Source organism: Urocitellus parryii, chromosome 10 (assembly GCF_045843805.1).
Source record: "Urocitellus parryii isolate mUroPar1 chromosome 10, mUroPar1.hap1, whole genome shotgun sequence".
NCBI classification, from domain to species: Eukaryota; Metazoa; Chordata; class Mammalia; order Rodentia; family Sciuridae; genus Urocitellus; species Urocitellus parryii.
Window position 1 is genome coordinate 9,779,782 of NC_135540.1, and position 16,592 is coordinate 9,796,373.

The window sequence follows — 16,592 nt, forward strand, 5'->3', positions numbered from 1 at the left end:
TGTTTTTCTTAATTTGTAATATTAAATACTATAGTAAAGTGTCAAGACATTGTAAAAATAGAATATATTAGCAGCCATTATTCAAATAAATGAAAGTAAAGAGAGACAGAATCAGAGTCAGGCAACTAAGTACACAGAGGGGTTGTCTTGTTTTCTCTGGCCATGTAACTATAAGAATTAAAGCATGCAGGCTTAATGTGGACACTGACAGTGACTTTCTGTAACAGCATTCAAGAATCATCAACTCTTCATGACTGACTTTATTCCATGATTAAATTCTGATTATAGCAAAGCGGTGGGCATGAGCTGGTGTCTTGAGGATCAATTATTCATACAACAATTAGAGATTTATGTTGCTGCATATTTCAAGTCGAGTCAAATATTTTTCAAGGAATTCATTAGTCTAGTTCATATGTGGGTGGAAAATACCTAAATGCATAATATAATTTAAATGACAACATTAGAACCATACTGTTATTTGAATATATTAATGTGCTATATATATTTCATTATAAATAAGCAATTTTGCAAACTTTTGTCTCCACCAACTTTATAGGAAACTCTGCATCCTTTGACTGAGGAAAGAAGATAATCTTTAACTTGTCATCCTGTAAACTTGGTTCACCTAATGATTAATATAGATATGGCAATTAAATGTATTTCTGCAGTCATGCACGGAACATAAGCACAGATGGAATTTCTTCTTTTGATAAAAATACACTTCAGTTAATACTAAATTTGACATTGTGTATACCTGAAGACCTTCAGTAGACAACTAATTTACAAAGCTGATTTTCTGAAGACAAACTGGAGAGTAAGTTATTAAAGCAATTATCTCTAAATGAGAAAGAAGTAATCTTAAATCCTTTTTATCCAAATCTCAAGTGATTAATACATGACTCTGCATGAATCAAAAAAGAATCTTTTGATTCCCAAGATGACCTCATCTAGAAAATAGAATTTGCTATTAGAATATACCATCTTCCTGTATTAAAAAAAATACCTTTGGTCCTTTACATTTCATCAACATTTATTTCATCAATATCTAAAAGTGTATGGAATTATAACAATTTAAAAGCAATATAAATCAATTTGTAATGGAAAGCTATTATTCACATTGATCTTGCTCCAGTTTTATCTGTAATACATAACTGGTAATTTTATTTATTTAAATTCTAATTTCTTTTGAATACCTAGGGTCAAGGTTTGATCTTTAACTTTTTAATACAGATTGTCAAATACTTTAATTATATTTGGTATTAGGTTTTTATAGACCAAATTATCACCTGAATTCTAGAAGAAATTATATAGTTTACCCTACTATGGAATTTCTTTACTTAGTGCTTTTTTATATTGTGCATTTTTTGTGGGTATTTCAAAGAGAGAAAACTGATGTCACTGAAATTTATTTCTATGTGAGGGTGAAATAGAGAGAGAGAGAGAGTAGGAGAGTTTAGAGATAGGCAGAAAGGGATGGAAAGTGTCTTAGAAGAACTTTGTAGAAATCTAATATATGTAGAAAAATGTAGAAATCTCTAAGAATGTATCCAGTCATAGTCAGGCAATAGCTCTTGACAAGAGCACTCACATGAGAATAAAGAAAAAGTAGTTTTTTTTTTTTTCTAGATTGGTATTAAGGTGGTTTTATTTGTTTGGTTTGGTTTGGTTTGGTACCAGGGATTAAATTAAACCCAGGGCACTAGACCACCTAGCCACATCCCCAGTCCCTTTTGGCATTTTTATTTAGAGACAGGTTCTCACTGAGTTGCTGAGGGGCTGATAAGTTGCTGAGACTGGCTTTGAACTCACAATCCTCCTGCCTCAGCCACCCAAACTGCTGGGATTATAGGTGTGTACCACCATGCATGGCTGATGCCAAGTTTTTAACTGGAAATATGGTTAATGATTTTGGGAAGATGGTACAAATGGGCAACAGTTTTTACCATTTATATTTGGTTTTCCTTGATGAAAGTATTGGGTAATATGTTAATAATTTCAATAATATATATGCAGAAAGAGTGAACAAACAGCATCATATATCATGCCGGGCTTCATAATATTCATGTATCACTGCACATAAAGAAGTACATAAACTGTTAGTGTACGACATTATGAATTATAATGAAGAGAACAGGCCACACTGCCATAAAACCAGAAATATTATCTTTCTCTAATTTGCCACTCGGTCCTCCTCCTAAGAAGTAAACTTTTATAATATCATATATTAGTTTGCTTAATTTGGCAATTAAAATAATGGGAACTCTGCAAATATATTCTTTGGGGACTAGCTTAATATTTTATTTAATTTGTCACATAATTTGGAAATGGTCTCATTATTTCAACTAATGTTTCTGTCCCATATCCTTCCCATTTGATCTGGGACCTTAAATCATTTCTAATGCATTCTGATGCTTTATTTAAATTATTGGGGAATATTATTAAGGAAAATTCTTTTTTACTATCAACTGTATAAACTGTATAATTATCACTCTGAGCTTTGGACTATATATTTCTTTGATGTATTTTCACAATCCATTGGCTCTTTCTTCATTTTGTTTTTAATCTACCATAAAATCCACCAAAAGATTCTGAGTTTCTTTCTTTTTTTTTTACAGTTTAGAATTTCCATTTTGCTATCTACTACCTTACAATTTATCTTCCTGTGATTAAAAATTTTACCTTAGCAGTTGTCATCTCATATGCACATTTTAATAAAAATTAATTGATAGCTTTTAAATGATAAATCTATATCTGCATATACCTTTGTATTATTTTTATTTCTTTCACTTGGTTTAATGTCCATTCATATGTAATTGTATATTTATTGCCTCTTATTTGTATTGTCAGATATTTTGTATAAAAATGTGTAGATCTTTTGAGCAACATTATATAAAAGCTGATCACAGTCAATGTGATCATATTCAGGGGACATATTACCTCAATCTATTCAGATACTAAACTACTTTGAATTTGTTACTACTCTGCATTTCATCACTTCTTCTATTTCTGTCATCTAGGTTATAAACTTTTCATATTTTATAGCTCTCTGATGCCAGCAAGCACATTTTTAAAAATATTCTTTTAATATTTCAAAGATGTTCTTATTGGCCATCCTAGTTCAAAATCATCATTGCCAAGGAATGGGACTCTCACATTATAATATTTATTTGCAAAGAAGTTGGATAAGCAATTTAGATTTTTATAGCAGATAATCTTCATACGAATCTTACAAGTTATGCAATAATTGATGTTATAAATCTTCAGTTCTACAGTAGTATTTGAAATTAAGGAATAAATATGGAATATATTAGTACTCTCTCTCTTTCTTCTTCCATTCTGTGTGATTTGGGTGTGTAAGTGTACATGTTTTTTAAAATGCTTTTATAAAAATTACCAAAATGTGCACAGTCCCATTGGCATATACTCCTCTTAATATTTACACCAGGTGAGAATGAAAAGACCATATGAGATTTCTCTAGAAAGAAAGATGCAATCCGATGTCTATATATGGACGTATATTTTAAGAAATGGGCTCTTGTGGCTGCAGGGTTGGTGAGTATGAGATCGCTGGACAGACTGGCACTCTAGAGACCCAGGGAAAGCTAATGGTACAGTGCCAAGTCCAGAGCTAATCTGGAGGTAGAATTCCCTCTTCCTCAGGGGACTTCTGTCATTTCTCTTAGTGTTTTCAACAGATTAAAAGAGGCCCATCCACAGTATGGTATGAATATGTTTTAATTAAAGTCCACTGATTTAAATGTCAATCTTTTATCTAAAAAAATGTCTTCACAGCAACATCTAATTCAGTGTTTGACTAAAAGTTGACATGTAAAGCAAACCATCATTATCTCTCTGCAGTTCAAAGTTCAGGATCTTGTATGTACATGGCGCATACAGAATGTTTAACCCTAGGCCCAGAAATAATAGAGCCAAGTGATCATGGACTAAAACCCTTGAAACCAGGAGGCCACATAAATCTTTCCTGCTCTAAGTTGACTTTCTAACTCAGAAAGTATAGGAGAAGTATTAGATAGAAACAACCCATTGGTTTTGATTCAGATAGGAGTGCCCACCCAGTCAGAACTCCAGAGTAAAAACCGCTGTCTTGAGGAAGGCAAATCTGGGTGTATTGAATGGGTCATTATACCACTGTTCTTAGTTCCTGACCCGGGTCATCCCGAAAAAAGGGTGTTCTCAATCACTGCCTTGCTGTTCATTGGCTGAGGCTTGTTTTGAAAAAAAAATAATAATCTTGGCTTAAAACTGGAGACACATGATCACACCGTAGGCTTTTAGACAAATAGGCATTTCTTCAGGGAGAGTCTGAGGGCACATCACTTATCTGCCACAAACCATTCCAGGACACTATTTCCAATGATTACTTGGAGAGTCCATATGAAGAAATTGTGTAATGGGATTTTCAAACTGAAGAAAACAAAAACAATCCCTAAATTAATATTATTTATTAATACCAATTTCTACCATCTCCCATTTTTCTCTCCAAGTTTATATTTATATACAGAAATTTTTCTTTAGAATTTCCAAACAAAGACAAAGCTTAATTTAATATTTATGTTCCATTTGTACTTCTGTGCTTTTGAGTTTCTAAAATGTTTCTGATACGATGACTTCAACTTTACTTAGCAGCTGGGAAGAGGTGATTCAGTTTCTATAAAGTATTTCATTTACTATCAGGGGCTATTTTAGACCCTGGGAGAATCTGCCTTATCTCTTTTATTTTCACTCTCCTCAAAGTAAACAGAGGCAGGTATTGTTATCACATCTTGGAAATAGGAAAATTGAGCTCTGGAAAGTTAATGGCTTGCCAAGGTCACTTTAACTTGAAAATACTGCTGAGTCCATATTTCATCTGTTAAAAAAAAAAGACTTAAAGATGTTCGATACAAGCATATATTGGGGTATTTGCAAAAGATTACAATCTTTAAAAATCAACACAACCTTAAGCTAGTTTATGGCAAGTAGGCCACTGATGATAATGAATACTAAGTAAATTTATGTGCAAAAATAAACAGCTAGACAAAGTTTCGAATACATGAAAATATACTATGATTTCCCATTTCCATGAACTCAGTGGTAAAGAAGAGAAACTCTTCCCTTCTTACAACTCAGTTGTATTGTAATAGCATCAACAAAAGATTAACTACTAACCCTATTATAGAAAGATATAAGCTTTCATTAACCATTTTCATGGAAGAGTAATCCATATTTCAATTTTCAGGACAAAATTATTTACATTTCCTGGAAATTGTACTATTTGTTGAGTTATATTGCAAGTATTTTTGTCTTATCTGATAGCATAATTTCTAGCATTTATACTTTAAAGATTATGTTTGATATAAAATTAAGGTTAACTATAAAAAAAATCACAAGTACATGTTGCAGTTTTAAATGTTTTACCTTACTAAAAATACCATTTTTCATTAAATTTTCTGAAGAGTTTCTAATTATAACTATCGGATGTTGGAAGAGTTTTTCACACTATTTTTCATGGATTTGGTTTTTTTTTGCCTTCTAAGAGACATGAGAAATAATTTCTGGTCTGGGTTGAATATAAAAAGTGCATTTAAATAAGTAAGTTTCATGGAAAATTATGAATTATAGAGACTATAGTCATATGTGTAATGATTATGTTGTGTTTAAGAGGCTACCAAAAGCAAAATGTGTCTTTCTATACCAACTTTACAAACTTCACAAAATGAAGCACAGGGCTGCTTACAATGCTAGGTTTATGCAACAAAGCCCACACTGAATCATTTTAAACAACAATTTATAAGAATGTAGTATTGTAATGACTTGGCATTAATCCTCTTCTCATAGTATTTTTCCCCTTTATTTTAAGATTCTTGAGAGTATTGTGATTAGAATTTTTGAATGCACAAGACATTTTATTATTTGGAAACAAACAAAATGTTTCCTCTCCTTTTAAGAGGTATTAAGAAAAATTTAAAATATATTTATTTGTAAATAATTTTAAAAATACTTTTGGAGTTTTGTTTGTGAAGTCATTACATATTTCCCTTAAGATATAATACAGGTGTCTTTAAAGTATTTTTTTAAGTTTGCATATTTACTTAATCTCTTCCTCTCTCACAAATTGCATTGAGTTAACAACATAACACAAAACAGAATTAATTGGTTTTATCTTGAATGCAAATGTTTACTTTAGTTCTAATACTTTCATAAACATCAAAATGTTGAAGCATTATATGTTTTTAAAGCTTTATTGTTGAAAAATAAGTACTTCACAACAAATTAAATGTTAGATTATATTTTTAACAAAATTGCAAATGTCTGTATTTTAAAATATATATAATTTGAATTGAGCTCAAGCTCTTTAAGATAGTATATTCTGCATATAACTAAGTGCTCTTTACATGGTGTACGCAAAAATAATTTTTGTGTTTAATGTATAAAAAGAAAACTACATTAACAAGTTACATAATCAAGAGTTGTAGTGCAAAATAAAATTTGACCTTGTAGCTGATGTAATTTTAGCATTATGAGTTTGCCACAATTATGTGAATTATGAGTAGGAAATGTGGACCACATAAATAACTCTCTACAGAGCCAGCAAACAAAACCTAATTATAGAAATGTATAGATTCTGACCTTAGAGACTGAATTAACAACTGACCGTGGACCATAGTAAGTATTGTCAGACAATCAAGGGCAACTTTCTTTCTTTCTTTCTTTCTTTCTTTCTTTCTTTCTTTCTTTCTACATGAGTATAACTGAGGAGCATAAAATTATGATTTATATAATAAAAGTCTAGTTTAATAATGCCAAAAACATGAATTATTTTTAGTAATAACAATTAAAAAGGAACAAGTATGTATTCTTCCCCTCGACATTAATACAACGTACTTCCCTTTTGTTTACTTAACTTCTGTAATTGTGGCTTGAAATAATATCCTTTCCTCATTTCTCTCCTCCTAGAGAGAGCTTAGCATTCACATTCTTTCTGGTAGAACAGCACACAACTCAGCTGGGGCAAATCTTATACCTCAGGCTTGTTTTCCTGCTACTCTTAAGAATTTAATTAGCTAATTAGCTTTCTCAGGTGTAATCAGCAGCTGTGCACATCTGCCTGGGATAGTGATATGCAACTAGCCAGAGGCAGTCCCCTCTCCACTTTGGCCTGAAGAAAGGCCCAGTGTCTCTTCAGTCAGCCTTTCCATGCACACGTGAATATAACTGCTGTAGACACCAATATGTCCACCATTGGGTCCTTTCTCCCCAAGGGAATCCATATACTTTGTCTCTTTGATTATGCTTTATGGCCAGCTATTGTTCTTCACTTTCTCTTCCTCTGCTCTTAGCTTTTCTTATATCCATATTATCTGCATTTCAAGAGGAATTATTTTTGTTCTGGAATGATTTTGCTTTTACAGAACAGATATTGTCTTCAGGGTTCTTGGAATACCTGTCAACATTTTTCCTACCTACAACAAAGAGTTACCTAAGGAATAAAAAGAAGAAGAAGATACAGAGACAGGATGCAAAGGCAGGAAAGAAATATGACAGAATAACAGAGAGGCCAAACTGCCAAGCTTTATTTATATCAATAGGTTACTTTAGGTCATTGGCATCATTAGTACCTATTGTTCATTGTCTTACTAGGCAGGTTACAGACTCAGCAACATTATGCAGCTGATTCCTTAGTTATACACTAAGTTGCAATGTGCAATGTTAGGAGCTTTGTGTAGCTCCCAAGAAAATCCATTGTATACAGTTACTGTTATGGGGCAGGTTTAGGCTCAGTGAAAAGTTGTGGCTATCTAACAAGAGAATCCTTTTATTCCCATTCTTTTATGCCTGAGATAAAGGTTGAGGCTGATAAGACTCTAACATAGAGCCTCCTCATGAAGGACATTGTTATAGCAGCCAGGCATCCTGTGTCTCTGCACAGAAGTTTTCCCAGCATCCAGGTATTCTGTGTCTTTGCACAGAAACTTCCTAGCCACCAACTCACGAAGCTATCAAAGACCTCAGTCCCAATTAAGGAATCCCTACATTTATTTAGATTAATTCTTAAGAACAAACAACCAAAATGACTGGCTAATTTGATTGGAAAATACTTTGTGGACTTTAGTTAACTTGGAGAATCATTAAGAAGAATGAAAGAATATGCTGGAAAACAGAAAAACAAAGGGAGTCCACAAAGTCAGAAATAAACAAAATCATGTCTCAGAAATCACACACACACACACACACACACACACACACACCAATAAAAAGCATATCATTTGGAAAAAATAACATTGTATTGGAATTTTTGTTTATGTAAGACATTTCTGAAGATAGTACTAAACATTTGATATAATCACAGTACTAATACATGCAGTTAAATACAGGGTATATAGAAATATGCAATACAATTACAAGATATTCCAAAAGTATAGTTTGATTTACACACAAACATACAGGTGTACTGAACAGAATAATAGCCACAAAAAGAAAAACAATCTGAGTTTTCAATGCTTAATTTAAAAATGGGTTGTTATTCATCAAAATTCACAGATACACTTTGAGTAGGAATGTATGCTTATCCTTAATTTTAAAAAATGTCATAGTGTTTCAGAGCCAACTGGATATTTATGAAAATTTCTCTTTTTTGATCCAAAATCTCCTATTTTTAATTTTATTTCAATTTCTTGATCTAAACCTACAAGCCATTTTCGAGCAACTTCTTAAAGACATAAAATAATAATTAGTCTGCAATTCAAGTTTATAGTGACACACTTGAACTGCTCCAATTAAGGATTTTCAAGGTTTTCAATTATCGTCTTTTGTCTTATTATTGATAAGTACCCTTCAAGAAAATCACCATTTTTTTCAAAATTGAAGGTAAATTCAATTTCTTTATTACATAACAATAATTTTACAAAGAAATAAATTTTTCTTGAAGTGCATAGAAACTTTATATTTTCTACAATATCAGTTTGATAAAAATATTTTGTATTACACCAGTAGAGTATAGAATTCTCAAAAATATCATATAGACAGGGCATAGTGACACAAGACTGTAATACCAGCAGCTCAGGACACTGAGGCAAGAGGATCACTAGTTCAAAGCCAGCTATATATATATATATATATATATATATATATATATTTAGAAGAACATTTAAATTCCATGATTACTATAAGATTTTCAATAGCAATTTCTTAGAAGAGAGCTGAAGAAATTCAATATTAGATACTGTCTAGTAAGTCAGGCATTTATGAAGCAAAAAGAGTGTCCCCTGAGGCTGAGCCCCCCTCCCCATGTAGGTATTGTACTCTCGTCTGCAGGATACTTCTCCATCTATACCCAAACCTCTTCTTTTGCTCACATCTGTGTGTGATTTGGGAAAGTTAGATATTCTACCAGTTCAATAGACCCATTAAATTCTAAAATACAGACTTCTCACTCCTTCTTAGAAATTAAATGAAGCTATAAAACTGAATAAGGTATGAAGATAAAACTTTATCATCTCAGTAGAGGAGATAATTTTGTGGTTTGATTTTCAGGTTTCTCTTTTGTGTAAGGGAATGAGTGGTGGGACTGAGGGATGCGGATGAAAACCTCCACTGGCAATGTACTTCAGAGCTGAACTTTATTATGGTAGGAGCACAATGTAGCACTTAACTACTGTTCTTTGGAAATTTACATCTTCAAAGAAGTTTCAAAATATTATCCTTAAAGATGTTTACATGAGAAAACATTAAAAATATCTAGTCTAATTAAGTCTGTAATTTTATACAACTTCCAGTCTGCCAATAGTTTCAAGTGTGTGTTCTAGCTCACTAAAATGTAATTTTATGTAGGAGAGCATTCCTTCTTAAATATTTTTTCTCCATTGTAGATTGTGTACTATAATAAATCAAATGAATACAATTCCACATCTAATTGTTTAGATTTTAAATGTTTTCAAATGTGACTGTGAGCTAGCTTTTGATGACTGTTGACAAAATACCTGAGATGAATCAGTGAAAATGAGCAAAGATGTATCAAGGCTCATGGTTTCAGAGGTTTCAATCCAGGTTCAATTGGTTCCATTGTTTCTGGGACTGAGATGAGACACAACCTCATGGCAGAGAGGGCAGGTGCTACAAAGTTTCTCACTTTATAGAAGACAGAAGTAGAGAGAAAGAATGGCATTAGCTAGGGCCAATAGACACCCTTCAAAGACACATGCCCAGAGACCTACTTCCTTTAACTTGGTCTCACCTCCAAAACTTTCCTCCCAACAGTGCCACCATGTGGAAAACAAACCTTCAACCCATGGGCCTTTGGAGACATTTGAGATCCAAACCAAAATAGCAAGTAACTAAAATATTTTTAAATTCAGTGAACAGATTTGTTTAAATATTGACTATTTTTTCTTTCCCAAATATTAAACTTTTATTTTTGTGATAGTGAGTCAACTTTCAGAAAGTAAAAAAAAAGAAAAGAAAAAATAATTAAAAGAAAACATTTTTTTTATTACAAACAATTTGTCTAGGAATTAATTGTATAAAGTAATTTGTAATGCATAGCCCCATTTATTAAGTTATATTAAGCAATCCCAGCTTAAAGATAAATTCCCATTGTTCTAATTATATTCCTTGGGCAGAGTTTTAAAAATAACTGTATGTTAATAATACAGTTAATTATTGCTAATGTATTGGTAAGTAATTAATATGTATCAGCAAAGTCAACATTAATTGCAATTATGTTTAATATCATAATTATGACATAAAAATATTTTCTTTATTGTGTATTAAAATATGAGTGTTGCTAATCATTTCCACATTACTGGACATGTATATCACAGGTTAAACAGTGACTCAGCATGCAACGACACACCCCCCACACACATGCCATCAGAAGAAATGAATAGACTAATATTATCTATAGGTCTTTATTTCCCAAGAAAATATTCATCTACAGAGAAAGTTTAGAGATACTTTAAAAGGAATTCAAATAAATGTTATAAATCAAATTCTTAATTTTTAGGTATTTGCTGAAAAAAATGCAAACAAACAAACAAAATTGGGCATAGAGCATAGACAGGTTAATTCTAAGCAAAAAACTAACAATAAAACAAAATATGAAAAGCTGAAATCACCACACACTATTGTTCCTTGTGCTGTTTTAAGGGAAAAAAAATTACTGAATTTTCATAAAGCTCTTATCTTCAAGAAAGCTCAAGTCAAAATCAGCAAAGAAAACAATATGCTGCAATGAACTTTAAAGTTATGGAGATCTTAGTATGAAATCTACTTTTCAGGTTAAATATATGTACTTGGGTCTTCAATAATAATGGTAATAATAATGATGATGACAACTATTACCACTGATAATCAGAGATTGAATTGTTAAACTTTCTATCAAAAGATTATAGATTAAAAACTGCATGATACATATCATTTTTATGTTTAAAAGATTTTGTGTTTTCCATTTATATTTTATTGTGGAGGAAAAACAGAGGTATTCTTTTCAGGTAAGATAGTTTAATGGTCAGAGGATTAAATAATTACAGATCTGATAATTCCACTAAGTGAAATGATGAAGTCATGATTAAAGACTCACAGACTTCTGATTCCATACAGGCCTGGAAGTTACTCACTTGGCTTCTCTCCATTGCACATCCTCTAGTTATGGAAAACTTAGCTCTCCATGCCAGACCCTTGGGAAGGCTCACAGTTCATGAAGCTATTGCTTTGACTTAACTTTACCTTCCTGTGACCCCTAGAGATTTTTCAGGTTGTTCTCCTTTCTTAATATTCACACAGGCATATTTATATTACAGATCACACAATGCAAAATAGAAAATAATACAGTTCAATGTTTCATTAAAATATTTAATTTCCCCTTGCATCCAAGTTCCTGTATTTTGTGGCTCTATTATTCCCTTTGCTCATTCAAAGAAGAATACAAATAAGGTATTTAAAATATCCCAGTGGAAGAAGCTTTGAAGATTTGCTTTAGCAAATATTAAAACAGTAGTTAAATGACCAAGCTTTTCCTACCGGAATGAATTCTTCTTGATACCAAAAATGTACATTACTTTACAATTTCATAAAAAATGATATGTTGTATGGCCGAGAGGGGAAAAAAGAAAGAAGAAATTTCTTTCTTAATGGGAAGTTCAACCACAGTTTCCAGGAAAATATCCTGTAAGCATTGAATAATTATTAGATTTAACCATTATCTTAAAGTTCAGGGTAAGGCTACTATTGAAATATGTATTCATGGATTTAACATGTATTCAGCATATATTTTTTTCTTGGGCATTTTAAGTATTAGGAACATAACTGGTTAAAGTAAAACCAAGTTTCTCCTTGGAAACTTGGAATCCATCTAGAAGAGGCAATGGATCACAGCAAGTGAAGAGACAAATATGTAATAAGATGTCAATTATTCCATGAAGAAAAATCAGGCTGCCCAGGTGGACTGAGTGCTGGTTTAGATAAAAGAGGCAGGTATAAGACATGGCAGGACTCAGAGAAGGGATTCAATCACATCTGCAGCAGGGCAGCACATACCAGAAGACTGTGAAGGGTGGACTTTCTAAGATTCCTGAGTCCCCTGTCTGTTTGCTTGAAGAATCTGAAGGTTCATATGCCTGGGATTTATACCTGAAAGTGTGGCAGCACACAAAGTTAGAGAGGTAGTCAGAGGTGAGGTCTTGTAGCAGCCTTCATGCAAAAGGAAAAAGTTAGCTTTATTCCAAGTGAGAAGAAAAACATTCAAAAGATGAGAGCAGAGAAGTGGCAAGCTACAATTGAAAAGAAGAAAATGTTTCCTGTTATGTTATGAAGAGTTGACTTGAAGACCCAGGAAGATACGGGCAAAAGCCGAAACAAGGAATCATATAGACAATTATTTTTATATCCCAGATGGGAGATTTGGGTTTTGATAGTGATGATTTAAAGATGTTTGGGATGCGGTTATATTTTTAATATACATCTAAAATAATTTTCTAAAGGATTGAATATGAGTTTGAAGAGCAAAGAGGATCATCTGATGATAGCTGGGAAATGCAGGAAACCTACCTCTTGAAAAATTTTCTAAATATCCATAAGAGAGCAAGTGTCATTATATGTGTATGAGGAAAAGATGATGTCCTTGATAATGGGACAGTCTTACATAATGATTTGTATCATGCCTTGCACAAGTTACCAAAACATAAAATTTAACCATCCACAGTGTTACGTATGATGTAGATCTGGGATGTGTCCTGCAAAACCACACTGCTCTGTAATGCAGCCATGTTCATAGGTAAAATGAATAGAGCCTTTGGAATTTTATTAAGAGGTTTTATTTCTTATTTCATATTATTGCCATTCACATAATTTACGATTTTAGTAATGTGAAGAATTATGTTATGGGCTGGGGATGTGGCTCAAGCGGTAGCGCTCTTGCCTGGCATGCGTGCAGCCTGGGTTTGATCCTCAGCACCACATACAAAGAAAGATGTGTCCACCGAAAACTAAGAAATAAATATTAAAGTTCTCTCTCTCTCTCTCTCTCTCTCTCTCTCTCTCTCTCTCTCTCTCTCTCTCTCCCTCTTTAAAAAAAAAAAAAAGAATTATGTTATATCTGGGTTCATCCCAGGCTTGAGATGCTGAGCCAGGAGGATCACTAGTCCAAAGCAGCCTCAGCAATTTCCTGATTCCCAGTCTCAAAAAGTAAAAAGGGCTGCGAATGTTGCTCAGTGGCTAAGCACCTCTGGGTTCAATTCCTGGGACCAAAAAATGAAAAACAAAAAATTAATAAAGTTATGTATTGAAATTATTCACTTTTTTTTTTCTTTTCATGCTGGATATTTGTTTACTTCAATATAATGTAGAATAACTTTCTTTCAAAGTAAATATTTCTCTTTCTGACTCAACTTGTGAAATTTGGGTTGCAAATATATAATGCTTTTCTGGTTCTTTGTAAACTGGTCCTCTTCTGTCTTTCTGAACTCTTTTCAGGTTAAGGCTGTGTTCAGTCCCAAATATATTCCTCCAGTTCGGTTTTCCTTGATCCTGCTTTAACCAGTGTATAAACCACCTCTCTTCTTGGAAAATGTCTCCCTGACTTGCCCTTATATTTCTTTCCATGGTATTTAAGCTCATTATAAAACACATTGAAAAATAGAATTATTTTATTTCCTTCTTTTTTACCTATTTGAATATTAATTCCATTTATATTAAGCATGACAATAAATTTGCCCAGCATATGTTTAAAAAAATATGTGTTGAATTAATGGTTATTCCCCTTGAGTTCATTTGAATATCCAGGGGCAAGTGTGCCTCCAGTTCTTTTCTTAGAAATACACATTGAACACATATTGTCTACTCAGAAATTTGTACTATATGAATAAGAATCATATTCAAATCTAGCCCTAATGTACGTTCTTGATATTTTTGTGTTAATAACAAATTTGTAAGACTTTAATATGAGAAAGAATGATTTCTAAATTTGTAATTGTATTCTATTAATATTCATTATATACAGATGTTTTCTATTATTATTTGGGCCCCTTCAAACTTGCAGCCTATATATATATATATATATATATATATATATATATATATATATATATATATATATAAAGAAAGAAAGAAAGAAAGAAGCACTGCTCTAGACTCATTTTCCTAACTGGCAGAAAGAATATAGCTATACTTTTGTCACTACTGTTTTAAGATTTAAGATTTTAAAAAATTATCTTATATATTTTTACTTTCATTAATTCTTATTATGATTTTGAACATTAAAATAAAAAATAGTATTAATCATAAAATATTAATATGTATAAATAATTATGTGTACCTTTAGAAATGTGAATTTCCTAAGTCTTAATATCAGTATAGAAATACATTTAGTCTTCCTTATATTATATAAGCAGTATGAAAACAATTCTCATTTAAAATCCATGAGAACTTAAATTCAAACCCTGGCTATCAAATTGCTTAAATATTAAGACAAGCTCTGGGTATGGGTTTTAAATTCCAATCTTTTAAGAAATTTTATGTGTCTTTGATGAGCAATTTCTCATGTTCATGCCAATGAACAATAATGTCAGGGTGATCAAAACAAGACTTTCAATTCCAAACATATCCCTTGAGATGGCATCAATATAAAAGCAATTTTTATCTGGACAGGTTTTGAATTTTCACTATTTCTAGGGATTTTGTTGTATATCTTTATTGATGGTAAATAGCACAGAAAAAGTTATTTTGATACTAAGGCAGATTAATGTGCTATGCCACATTGTATTTGTTTATATGACATTCTAATGCAGAAAACTTGATTTGTAAATGTTTCTTATCTATTTATTATCAATTTACTACTCTGTATATCTTAATATCTGTTTCAATTGCTATTACACATTATTTGTCTTCTTTTACAGAATAGGCCGTGATTTTTTTTTTTAATGTGGGCTTATCCAATGATGAGAATTTATTTGTGTTAATTCAACCCAATGCAACCTCAGCATTTCAATAAGAAACCAAGAATTTATACATGAAAGTCAATCAGGGTCAGGCATTTTAAGTTAATATCTTGAATCTGAAGCCCACGATCCTAATCAATAATGGATACTTTCTAAACACATGTATTACACTAATTTGTATGACTGAATATGTGTGACTTTGTATTACATAGAATAAAATATTATTTTTTATTATTTACAAATATTAAAGAATATTCTTGCATATTTATTATAAGAATGTTTGGAATTCAATTTTTTTTCATTCTCCATACTATAAATACAAATGTTAGTACATTGGGTAAAATAATACAAAGAAACAATATCAAGTTTTTCTTTTTATTTTAATAGGCAAAAGTTAATTAAAAAAAAAGTCAAAGATAGCTCCACATATCCTTCTAGGAGCTAAAGCATTTTTAAAAATTTTCGTTCAATGATCCGTCTAGATTAATTCTAAAGTAGATTTAAATTAAAACATAAAATTATCCACCTCTGGTACAGTGGATAGATGGACAGATAAGTAAATAGATGGGACAAAGGGCAAGGGAAGTAAAAACTTTCAAAAGAAAGGACAGCCATACCAAGAAGCTAAAACCTAGAAAGAAGCAGGCAAAGGAGCTAGTGATTTTTGTTGGGCCAGAATCAACATTGTGATGGAGCTTCATGGGATGAGAGGATGTTCCCCAAAATGTGGTCAGCTTTGCACTTTAGACTTGAGTCGTATTTGTGATTTTACTATAGAAAATAGCAAATTCCATTACAGTGACCGGCTTCAGAAAACCAAAACCTAGGAAAAGAGAGAAATGTTATGGAAGTAAAAGTGTGTGTGTGGGGGGGGGGTTACGTATACCTATAATAAATGGTATAATTAATGAAGACATGAATAGAAGAAAAGAGTTCTGCAAACTCACATCAGACCTGGCAGACTCAGGTTATGGGATATTGGACATGCCTTCCTGGATTCCAGAATTCCATAATCTGATACATTTTAACCTTAACTACTCCAACTGAGTTCCTTGTCCATTTCTGACACCATTTGAGTAATAAATAACTTGGAGAAGGCCTCCTTCATGTGTATCACAATTCTTACCTATAATGTGTAGCTTAAAATGGGTAACTACCACT